The sequence below is a fragment of the Echiichthys vipera genome (genome assembly GCF_963691815.1).
Source record: "Echiichthys vipera genome assembly, chromosome: 7".
NCBI lineage: Eukaryota > Metazoa > Chordata > Actinopteri > Perciformes > Trachinidae > Echiichthys > Echiichthys vipera.
The window spans coordinates 34,738,585-34,751,830 of NC_139832.1; positions in this window are offsets into that span (position 1 = coordinate 34,738,585).

Consider the following 13,246-nt stretch of genomic DNA (forward strand, 5'->3'; position numbering starts at 1 on the left):
AGGAGTCCTCCTTCTTCTCCTCCTCCTTCTTCCTCTTATTCTCTGGGTTACTTGCGTATAGCAAGCTTTGACAGCTTTTGGGTGCATACCACCACCTACTGTACAGGCGTGTCAAACATCGCGTCATTTTAAAGTTTTATTTTTTTAAATTCACAACCAAAAAGGTCAGATCAAGATATAACAAGTTATATACAGTAAAGAAACAAGCAGTTACATTGCTATCAAATACAGAAAATATAAATTAAATACTATGCAAAGCTAAATAATAATAATAATTACATATTAAGCTAAAATTCAATAACAATCTGTTATGTATCTCCAATTTCTTCACACAGAAGAAAATCAGCAGGGAGAGTGCGGGTGACCAGCAGTGTGAGAGTAGTCAAGCTTAATACTAAACTGGCACTATGCACTAAAATTGTGCATTTGTTAAGTATTAGAATTTCATGGTATATATTATTTGTTTAAAATCATGTACGCACAATAACGTGGCGTACGGCATTTTCCACGCCAACGTTCAGATGTATCAAAAGTGAAATGACCGTGGAAATGTTCAGTGCGCCACGCAAGCTTCATGGCTGGCGTACGCACGTTTCTACAGCTATTGTTTCTTTGGCGACACTTAGAGGTGATGCTGGGAAAATGTTAATTATGTGAAAACAATTCGCAGTGTAATGTGAACATCAGAGACACATTAATGGACAGTTAACACACACGTGTTTGCAATCATATGGATGGATATAAAAGCATGCGCAAAGTGATGAAAAAATGGCATTAACAATGGCAGCCTTGGCCTTGTTAGAAGACATCTCAAATGGTTATATCAGACGTGAGAGGGTGTTTAGAGAACGGGAAGATCTGTTGGCAAATGACGACAACTGGCTCATGAGTCGTTTCAGGTTGCCGAGGCCAGTGTTACTGGAGCTGTGCGCAGAGCTGCGGCCAGCCCTAGAACGACGCACAGCCAGGAGCCAGGGGTTGTCCGTTCCCAGACAGGTGCTGATCACTCTGGGGTTTCTGGCAACGCATGACTCGTTCATTCTAACCAATAGCATGGTTGGTAACAGGTTGGAGGGTGGCACGGTGCGCGATGGGTAGCTTCTCGGTGAGTAAATAATGTATCTGTTTAATTGCGCCCCGAATTTAAGCCAGCACAACGCCCGTTTGGGCACGTGCATTCAAATATGTGTATTTGTTTTTTCCCTGGTGAAAAAAAAGAGTGGCAGAGCTATCTAGTAAGCCTTTTTTTGTCTCCTTGTGTTCAGTATTTGTCTCAATAAATGCGTGTGTAAAGTTGGAAATGTCACACTGCAGTAACCACGGCGCACCTCTGCAGTCATTAATATAAGTGTGATCAGTCTTGTCAATCCTTGTAATCAAGTTGTTTTGTCCTGTTTGTTTTCCCACGAACAGTAGTGTGATTATATATATATATATATCTTTAGAAAAGTAATGATTTAATTAAGTGGTGCATGAACAAAGGAAATTAAATCCCCCCTGAGAACGTGGCTGTTGACCCCTCTCACTAACCCCAGCGCCGACCAAGAGGGGAGGTACAACAACCGCCATTCCCGAACTTGGGCAGTGGTGGAGAGGGCAATTTGCCTATTGAAGGGGCGCTGGCGCTGTCTAGACAGGTCGGGCGGGGTGCTGCTGTACACACCTGAGAAGGTGTGCCGCATCGTGCTGGCCTGTGGTGTCCTGCACAACTTGGCACACCGCCATGGCATACCACTGCCAGAGCACATCCCCCCACCAGAGGAACCGGATGCCGGACACGTCAACCTCGACCCACGCCGCGAAGCGATAAGGGCCCGACAAATGGATTGGGTTTATATAGTGCCTTTTGCGGTGCGGTAGAGCGACTGCAACACCGCCCCCGCTGCTCCGATTCTCCGGCCAAACTCACGCTCCATCGTCCCCTCACTCGTGAACATGATCCCGAGGTTTTTGAACTCCTTCACTTGGGGTAAGGACTCATTCCCTACCTGGAGTAAGCAATCCACCTGCTAAGACCCATGGCCTCTACAAAAGAGGGTCTGTTAGTCGGATTAAGGAGTTCCTCAAAGTGCTCCTTCCACCGCCCGATTACCTCATCGGCTGAGGTCACCAGCATCCCGTCTTTACTGTAAACAGCTTGGACAGTTCCCCGTTTCCCCCTCCTGAGATGTCGAATGGTTTTCCAGAAGCACTTTGGTGCCGCCCGAAAGTCCTTCTCCATGACTTCTCCGAACTCCTCCCACACTCGCTGCTTTGCCTCTGACACAGCAAAGGCTGCAGCCCTTCTGGCCTGTCGGTACCTTGCACCTGCCTCCGGAGTCTTCTGGGATAGCATATCCCGGAAGGCCTCCTTCTTAAGTCGGACAGCTTCCCTGACCACCGGTGTCCACCACGGTGTTCGAGGGTTACCGCCCCGTGAGGCACCTAAGACCTTGAGGCCACAGCTCACCGCTGCAGCATCAGCAATGGAAGCTTTGAACATTGCCCACTCCGGTTCAATGCCCCCAACCTCCACAGGGATGCCAGAAAAGCTCCGCCGGAGGTGTGAGTTGAAGATCTCTCGGATAGGGGCCTCCTCCAGACGTTCCCAGTTCACCCGCACTACTCGTTTGGGTTTACCTGGTCTGTCCAGAATCTTCCCCAATCCTCTGATCCAACTTATCACCAGATGGTGATCAGTTGACAGCTCTGCCCCTCTCTTCACCCGAGTGTCCAAAACATACGGCCTCAGATCAGATGATACGATCACAAAATCGATCATCGGCCTTTGGCCTAGTGTGCTCTGGTACCACGTACACTTATGAGCATCCTTATGTTCGAACATGGTGTTAGTTATAGATAATCCGTGACTAGCACAGAAGTCTAATAACTGACGACCACTCGGATTTAGATCAGGGAGGCCGTTCCTCCCAATCACGCCTCTCCAGGTGTCTCCATCATTGCTGACGTGGGCGTTGAAGTCTCCCAGCAGAACTATGGAGTCCTCTACCGGAGCCCCATGCAGGACTCCATTCAGGGTCTCCAAGAAGGCAGAATACTCTGAACTGCTGTTTGGTGCATATGCACAAACAACAGTCAGAGTTTTCCCCCCTACCACCCGCAGGCGTAAGGAGGCGACCCTCTCGGGGTAAACTCCAACACCGCGGCGCTCAGCCGGGGGTTTGTGAGTATCCCCACACCCGCCCGGCGCCTCACACCCTGGGCAACTCCAGAGAAGAATAGTGTCCAACCCCTATCCAGGAGTATGGTTCCAGAACCGAGACTGTGTGTGGAGGTAAGCCCCACCAGATCTAACTGGTAGCGCTCCACCTCCCGCACAAGCTCCGGCTCCTTCCCCGACAGAGAGGTGACATTCCACATTCCAAGAGCCAGCTTCTGCTCCTTGTTCTGGTCCGTCGAGGCCCCTCACCTTCACTGCCACCCGTGCAGCAGCGCACCCGACCCAAGTGGTTCCTCCTGCGAGTGGTGGGCCCACAGGATGGAGAGAGGGGAGGTGCCAGGTCACTTTTTCGGGCTGTGCCCGGCCGGGCTCCGTGGCAAACCCGGCCACCAGGCGCTCGCCGGCGAGCCCTCTGCCTGGGCCTGGCTCCAGACGGGGGCCCCGGGCCTCCTCCGGGCAGGGTCTCTCTTCCTCTTCGTTGTTTGTCCATTGAGTCTTTGTGAACCATTCTTAGTCCGGCCCCTCGCCTGAGACCACTTTGCCATGGGAGACCCTACCAGGAGCACTAGGCTCCAGACAACACAGCCCTCAGGTTCAAAGGGACACACAAACCTCTCCACCATGATAAGGTGATGGTTCCCGGAGAGGTTAATGGAACTTTCAGTTTGATTATGAGAAGGCCTCAGACTGATCAAACAAAGGGAAAGACAAGGCCCAAAAGCCTGGTAGCCTTTGTCCCTGAGGGCATGGTCAAAGACAAAGGCCTGCCATGCAACTCTCCCCCAACAGGTCACACCCAGGTGTGAACTCTTCAAGGGATCCCAAAACTGTCAGGCCATTGGCTGACCTGACCTCTGGTGATGACATCACCATCTGGTCTATAAAACCGTAGTACACCTCCTGCTCACTCTCTTTCTTGGACTCTCTTTCTTTGACTTCTGCTGGATGCAGGGACCAGCTGCCAGCTTTCCCTAGGCCCTGAACATGGTCTATATAGAGTAGGATCATCAGCCAGGTTAATCAACCGGTTACCAACCCAACTGAGCAGAACAAAGAGCGATCTGATTCCTCTTTTGTCTAACAACCCAGACAAGAACCTTTCTACAACCAGCTTCTTTCACAAGGACCAGCCACTGGCATCGAAGCAACGCAACTTATTTTCTGGTAACTAACACCAACTGGGCATTACTGCATGTTATAAGACTTTATGAACGGCTAAGCAGAACTGTAACTTTGTTATAACCTGAATTATAACTTCTGAGATCTTCAGCCTGCTGGCTTTTGTGTGACTTAAATGTTCACACCATCTCTGCAGGGGTCCAAGCCCCACACCTCTTCTCTTTGTTTCACTCACACACACACACACACACACACACACACACACACACACACACACACACACACACACACACACACACACACACACACACTCACACACACACATTTGTTGTTTAGCTTTAGTTTATTGTGTTTTGTTTGTGCATTTATTAATTTGTTAATAAAAGTTTGTTTACCATATGTTTGTTTATTTAATATTACACAAAGATGAATGAGCCAGCCTCTACTAAGAAAAGAACTTTAGAATAATAAATAATAAAAATAATAAACTATTACATTTATCGGTGTTCAACCCTTAATTAGTAGTTTAATATATTTAATGAGACTTTTATATTAGTTGTCACTCCATCTATGACGGTGGTGCCCCGAGGAACTCTGTTTTAACTAGAGTATTTTTTATTATTATCTTTGATGATTATTGGTGATAGCTAATATTTACTTAATTAACGATAAGTTTATTGAGAATACTCAACCTCATAATCTGAACGTGAGTCGAGGCCCTACATTTAATTGGTTCTCCGTATGAAGTTTTTAATAAATTTAATTTTTTAATTTTGGAAATTTTTCTTTATTCATTTTCTTTTTCAAATATTTCATTTGATAGTCACACCTTTGATCAAATTAACCTAGAGATCCTACAGTGGGAAGCGTTATGTATAAAAGCTATTTCGGACATATTCGTAGTGTCAATTGTTGTAGCCTCCCACCCATACGGAAAAGGTGGATCCAGGGAATTTGTTATAAACGGGCAGTGGAGGACACAAAACTACAAATGGCTCACCTGGAGGGGCTTAACTGAACCACTACCCGGGGCAAATTAACTATGAAATGTCTACATGGCTTCTGATTCTTTCTTTTTCTCTTTTGGAGCATAAGGAGGATGGTGAAATGGAAATAAACTAACTGAGAGAGGGCTCATCAGGACTGTGCCATGAGACATCCTCTCACGCTGAAATATTGCACCACTGAATCATGGTATTGGCGGAGTCTGCGACTTCAAGGACTGATGATGGACAATGCTGAAACATGCACCCACATATTAACCCACACATTATTCCATAATTGTTTGAGTGGAAATGACATTTCATGTGTGAACCAGTCAAATAACATAGAAAAGTGAATCCAAACACAATGGCCCTCATTTATCATCCATCCATGAATGATTACGCATTCATCAATCGCAAAAACTACCACTCGATAAATGTACAGGTGATTTGTGATGCCAAGCTATCGCTTTTAACGTGGTGGCCAGGGGGGCTCGATTATTTTATATTTCAAAACAGCTGTGTTGGCGCGTGGCTGCAGGAAGGCGCACTGCAGAGCCAAAGGCATCTCCTCGGTAAGTGGCTACCCTCGATAAATTGCATTAAATCAAAAAAGGTACCATTTTGGTATGGTTCTTCTAGGTGACAAAGGTTATCCTCTAATGGAATACCTAATAACCCCCTGGCAAACCCCGCTACAGAGCAGGAGCGCAGGTTTAACAGTGCGCACCCACGCACACGGGTCACAGTGGAGCGCTGCTTCGGGTTGACTGCCTCCGTTACTCTTTTCCATACAGCGTTTTTATGGGCCCCTTTTATTCCACTCTAAATACTGCCAAGAAGCACATCTTTATTTTGCTCCATCTCGGATGTCAGGATGCCGATCTCTGTGTCGGAAAAGTTTCTTTTCTTACCAGTGTTTCTTCTCTCCATGTTTGACCTCAGTGGAAAAGGCCTCCGAACCAGGAATATTTAAGGGCGTAACATGTTAATGACGATCAAATTCAGCCGCTGCATTTATCAAGGCCAGCTCATTCGTACGCTGACATTGGTCGGATACGAATGTTTCATAAATCACACGTGTGTCCTGTCGTACGACCAATTCTGCACTCAGATCTGCGTTTTCACGCAAGATTGATAAATAAGGGCCATATTTTTCATATTTAGGCTATCTTACACAGATTTTTATTTTACAGCTTCCAAACAGAAGATACAGTCTATTCCATGCAAGCTTGGTTTTAGGAGTTTCAGTGCTTGAAAAGGCTGAAAATGACATTTTTAAGCGTTTAAGAGCTAGTTAAGGTTGGAAATGACATTTCAGGTGTGAAACGGCCAAATAACATGGAAAAGTGAATCCAAACACATATTCTTCATAATTAGGGTACCATACACATATATTACTGTGAGATTTGTATTTTAAAGATTCCAAACAGAAGTTACAGTCTATTCCATGCAAACATGGTTGTAGGCGTTTCAGACCTTGAAAAGGCTTAAAATGACGTTTTTAAGTGTTTAACAGCTTGTTAAGAGTGGAAATGACATTTCATGTGTTAATCAGTCAAATAACATAGAAAAGTGAATCCAAACACATATTCTTCATATTTAGGCTACCTTACACATATATTACTGTGAGATTTGTATTTTAAAGCTTCCGAACAGAAGTTACAGTCTATTCCATGCAAGTGTGGTTTAAGGCGTTTCAGAGCTTTAAAGGCTGAAAATGACGTTTTAAGCGTTTAAAAGCTTGTTAAGAGTGGAAATTACATTTCATGTGTAAATCAGTCAAATAACATAGAAAAGTGAATTCAAACACATATTCTTCATATTTAGGCTACCTTACACATATATTAGTATGAGATTTGTATTTTAAAGCTTCCAAACAGAAGTTACAGTCTATTCCATGCAAACGTGGTTTTAGGCGTTTCAGAGCTTGAAAAGGCTGAAAATTACGTTTTTAAGCTGTTAACAGCTTGTTAAGGCTGAAAATGACATTTCATTGTGTTAATCGGCCATATGCCATAGAAAAGTGAATCCAAACACATATTCTTCATATTTAGGGTATCTTATACATATATTAGTGTGAGATTTGTATTTTTAAGTGAGTGAGTGTGCTGTTGCGATCACTGGGACCCAGACCGCCGTAAGGGGCCAACCCCAGATCTGTGACTTTTTACTTCCTAAAGAGCAGGTGCTCCGCTCCGCTTGGAGAAAGAAGGAGATTCACTACGATGGAAAAAGAGTGTTTTTTGAGCAGAACTACCCAATAGAAATACACATGAAAAGAAAGGCGTACACCTTTATTAGAAAAGCTCTTAAGGAGAAAGACATTCGTTTCCAGATGCTTTACCCAGCGAAATTCAGAGTGTTTTTGACAAGGGGCCAGTTATCTATAACAGCGTGGAGGAAGCGACTGATGACCTGAGGAAGAGGGAACTGATACGAAGCAAACCCCCCACGCAGAACGCACCTTCGGCGAGATCAAGACAAGCTCCCTGGGAAACAGCTGGCCTGAAACCACGTCCGCAGCAAGGGGCCTGCCTCAAGCATATTCAGGACAAACTGAAGGGGTCTTGACGCAATGAGGAGGCTTCATGAGGGTTTTTGGTATTGTGGGTGATTGAATAACCTACAGAGATCGGTAACACTATCAGATCCATTACCACACAATACTGTACTGCTTAATCAGGTTTATTTAGTAAGTCTGGGAGCCAATGTTTACTTCTCTATATGCACTACTCTGATGTTAACCTGTCAGAGAGAATGGGTGGCATGGGGAAGGGCACCTTCAAGCTTAAGGTATTCCCCTCCCAAATAAGAAATTGAAATTATACTTCAACGATGGAAGTCACTAAAGTTATGTGTAATGTTATGTTTCATTTTGGAACACAGACAAAAGTTTTGTTTTTCTGGTCATCTATGGAGGTTTGACAATTAGGGTTAACTTATTTTCTTTTCAACAAAAGAAATGCATCATCATGAGTACAGAGTGATCACTCCTAATGTTAATGGGCTAAACAGTCAGGAGTAAGTGTAACAGGGTTATGAATTCCTACAAAAAATTTATGTGCTTCTCCTTTATATATGCTTTGGAGCCACCTGGTGGGATAAACGTGGAACTGCATGTAGTGTCCCTTCTCTGGCACGGCAGTAATGTGAATTTTGACTGTAAATGATACAAGCATGTATTCTGAAGGTTACAGATAATTCTGTGCGGAAATGTTGATTTTATTCATGTTTTGTGTTGAGATAATGCTAACTAGCTAGACACGTAGCTTACTCGCTAGCTGGCTCCCGCTCTTGTCAAGCTAATGCTACTTAACTGCTAGTTCACGAACTGACTTCCTGTCTGCCGTAATTCTTATATCTATTATTTTATGTAGTCATTTTGCTCTCTGATACACAGATCTGAATGCATGCAGCTGGTTAACATCTCTGATGACAGCATTATGTGTTGCTGCTTTTTACACCAGATTAAAAGAAGAATCCAGGGTGAGAAAGTGGGCCTTATTAATTGTGTGTCTTACGTTACCATTAATGGACTGATAGAATTTAATTCTCGTTTGTAGTCCTGTGTGGGATTTAAATACTTTTCTGTTCACTGTTAGTGAATGAATGTATTAAATGCTGGTTTTTAAATTTTTATGTGAATGTAAAGGAAAAATAGCTCTTTGTAACTTATGCTCAAATATATGAAGTTAATGTAACACTATGCGATCACATGTTTTAAGTGGTGACTCGGCAAAGAAAGAAAGTTCTAAGCCGGAGATCTGAATGCATGCAGTTGGTTAGCATCTCTGATGACAGCATTGTGTGTTGCTGCTTTTTACACCAGATTAAAAGAAGAAACCAGGGTGAGAGCAAAACCTGTGTGGCCGTGACGTTCTTCTTACACCACATACCAAACACAACCCGTCACATAAGGCCATCGCTAAAATGAAAAGGGAGAAGCAGGATATAAACTTCTGGCAAGAGACTCATCTTACAAATATTGAACATCAGAAGCTGTGTAAATTGGGGTTTAGGAATTCATACTATTCCTCATTTAAGAGGGGAAATGCAAGGGGTGTAGCAGTATTAATTTCGAATAGAGTAAATTTCCAGTTTACTTCACAAATCACAGATAAAGAAGGGCTTTACCTGCTGGTTAAAAGTGTCATTGACAATAAGGAAGTAACATTATTGAATTTTTATAGACCACCAGGAACTAATAACGGACTAATTAAAAAGGTGTTTAATATGATAAAACATCAGTAGGTGTGCTGATATGTGCTGGGGGACTGGAATATTAACTTACATCCCACCCTGGACTCTACAGGTAGAACAAAAAAGATAAAACCTGAAGCTTTATATACTAAAAGAACTGCTTAAAGAAATAAGCACTTTGGATGTGTAGAGAGAATTACATCCGACCAATAAGAATTTTTCCTTCTTCTCCCACTCGCATTGTATGTATTTGAGAATTGATTATTTTTTATTTTTAAAACTGACAGACATAGGATTATAAAATGTGACATAGGGGTTAGAGACATTTCCGACCACGCAGGGGTATATTTGACACTGCATTTATATAACAGACCTAGAGAGACTCTGTGGAGACTAAACACTAGCCTCTTAAATGACTCCCAATGCCGAAAATATATAGAGAAAGAATTTGAAGAGTATATGTTGTGTAATGATAATGAGTTGGTGTCTCCCAGTACATTATGAGATACGGCCATTAGGAACAAACTTATAATGTGGTCAGCTCGTAAGGAGAAGGAAAAAGAGAAACAAATGAATGATTTGACTGCAAAACTAAAGTCCCTGGAAACCAGACATATGAAATATAATGATACTGATGTCCTAAACCAAATCAGAGATACAAAACAAACTGTGAATAACATACATGAAAGTCAATCGGAAAAAAGAGCTAAATTTATCAAGCAAACATTCTATGAAAACGGCCCTAAATCTAAAAAACTGCAGCGTGGAGGATACGGAAACAATTGGCAGAGAGATTTTTTCAGAAAATTAAAGACCCACAAACTGGTCAGATGCATCACCAACTGTTAGGTAAGGTATTCAACACTCATTTGACTTATTAACACAACCCCTGGCTGAAACATTACCTGTATCAAACTTTTTTATCATCTCTAGATTTACCGTTGGTAGGTACAGAGCAGAATAAAATTATGACCCAAGACATAACGAATGAAGAAATAAATAAAGCAATATCGAGACTGAAAACAGGTAAAATGCCAGGAGCTGATGGCTATCCAGTGTCGTGGTATAAGACCTTTCGTAAAAATCCTCGTACCGGTACTTAAAAAATGCTTTAACAATGTCCTTAGGGGCGGGGAGACACCGCTTTCCTGGAGACAAGCTCCAATAATTTCAGTGATCCCCAAACCAGGTAAAGACAAGACAGAATGTAGCTCGTACAGACCTAAATCAGTACTAAACATGGACTACAGATTATATGCATCAATACTAGCAAAAAGAATGGAGAATATTGTCCCAGATCTGATAGACCCCAATCAGAGGGGCTTTGTGAAACATAGGCAAATGCAGGATAGCGTCCGCCGTGCTCTTCACCTCATTAATAGGATGAGAAGTGACGACAGGGAATCTATAGCTATTAGCCGTTCGATGGGAATATTTGTATTTGGTTCTCAAATGTTTCAGCTTCAACGATCAGGTAATTGGATGTCTGAATTCCCTATACTGTTCCCCCACCGCCAGAATAATAATGAACGGATCCCTGTCTAACTCGGTACTTCTTGAGAGGGGGTGTCGTCAGGGGTGCCCCCTTAGCCCTACCCTTTTCGCTCTTTTCATTGAGCCACTGGCTCAAGCGATAAGAGAAGATAAGGACATAACTTGCGTATTGATTGGAATAACACAACATAAAATTTGTTCATATGCAGACAATATTCTTTTGACCCTTACCTACCCCAAAGTAAGTCTCCCTAAACTACTGTACGTACTTGAAGAATTTGGCTCATACTCCGGTTATAAACTAAATTTTCATAAAACCCAAACTCTAACCTTTAATCTGAAACTACATGAACAATAGTACAAATACCGAAAGGTTTAACTACCATTTATGACCACAATTATACTTCTATAATAGCTGACATCAAGGCAGACTTAAGTAGCTGGTCCTTATTACCGACAAGTATATATATAAAACCGGATAGACATAATTAAAATTAATGTGCTGCCCCGTCTCCTGTATCTTTTCCAGTCGTTGCCAATTGAGATACCGCCAATGCAATTGGCTTTTATCTGGGCAAAACAAATACCACAAATTACATTTCAGACACTACAATTGCCCAAAGAAGAAGGCAGAAGGGCCTTACCCTGTTTGGAAGATTATTACAGCTGCGCTTCCTGGTCAGCTGGTGTGATCCGGAATGTGATGCGAAATGGAAGGAGTTAGAACAAACTTTCATATGTGAACCTCTCCCATCTGTGTTTGGAGACAAAACCCTCTTGAAAAAGTACTTACTGATAGTTAAGCTAACTAATTGGATTGAAACCCCTCTAAATGTATCGTACAAAATCCTTAAAAACCTTAAGATTGAAAGAAATGCTCGACTATTACGCTGGGTAGCATTTGATACGGATTTCACACCGACCAGACTAGACAACAGGTTCATGCATTGGACAAACTTAATAAGATTAATAACTTAGCTCAGGGACGATGTTGGCGAGAATGTGGTAATATGTCACCTGGCCACTTATTCTGGGAATGTCCCATTATTTCATCTTTAGGGGGGACATTAATAGCAGCAATCGAATCAATAATCAACTTGGAGCCTGATTTCAGCTTTAGTGTTATATACCGATTGGAATAAACAAACAAGATAGATACTTATTACAACTATTATTGGCAGGTAGCAAGAAGGCAATAACCAGGAAATGGCTGAGCAAGGAGTGTCCGACAATTTCAGACTGGATAGGAATAGTTGAAGAAATTCACAACATGGAAAGGTTAACATTTCCGGAGATACAATACTGAAAAAGGTGACCAATATTGGAAGAAATGGAGGGACAAATTAATGAGAGGTGATCCTATCACTGGATGTATATTCTATGTGGGTATTTTATTTTTCTGCATTGCGACATTGAACAAACCCCTGCAAATGTGTTTTACTGTAGATGACCCTGTCTGATGTATTTGTTCAACACAGTCTCACTCCCAACGCGTCAAACACTGAAGATTAGTCAGGGCCTTTGGCGTTAGTTACGGACTAAAAAGGTCTCCCTAAACGTACAAACCCGACGCAGAGGGCTTTCAACTCATTCCAATGTAAGCCCGTCCGAGGCGATATTTGAAGCTTAGGGCTATCCTTTAACGTCCACATCTGAAGTTTTGGGCTCTCCTTAAACATCCATATTTGAAGCTCATGGAAGTCCTTAAATGAGTTGAAAGCCCCCTGCGTCGGGTTTGAACGTACGCAGGACGTATTCCTCTTTTCGCATGTGTCCATGGTGCATTGTGGGTCTATTTGATTACATCCTTTTTCATCGCTTGACACACGGACTATTAAAGGTAAGTAGCTAGTAATAAATAGTGCTAAAAACTATTTGAGAACGATCAAATGTGTAAATCATTGCATTCTTTGTCCTTTCGCCGCCTATTAATGTAATAGAAACTAGATTATTATCGGCTGTATAACGTTTTAAGAGCTCAGTTAACATTCATTTAACTAAGCAAGCTAGTCAGCTAGCGCGGACAACCGCTTACGTGATATTTAACTTTGATGATGATTTGTATAAATATCCGTTTTCACAATAGCTAATATTAATTGAAAGAGATCGCTCATCGTTATTGTTTTAGGTGTTTAGCGTTATATGCGTTTACACGCTCCCAATTAGTCTTACGTTACATGAAATGGTAAGCTAAAATGATATGTATTTTATATTTAATCTTTTCTTTTAATCAGGCTGTCTAGTTGAGATTAAAATATATTTTTAGACACCCTAGATTACATAAAGA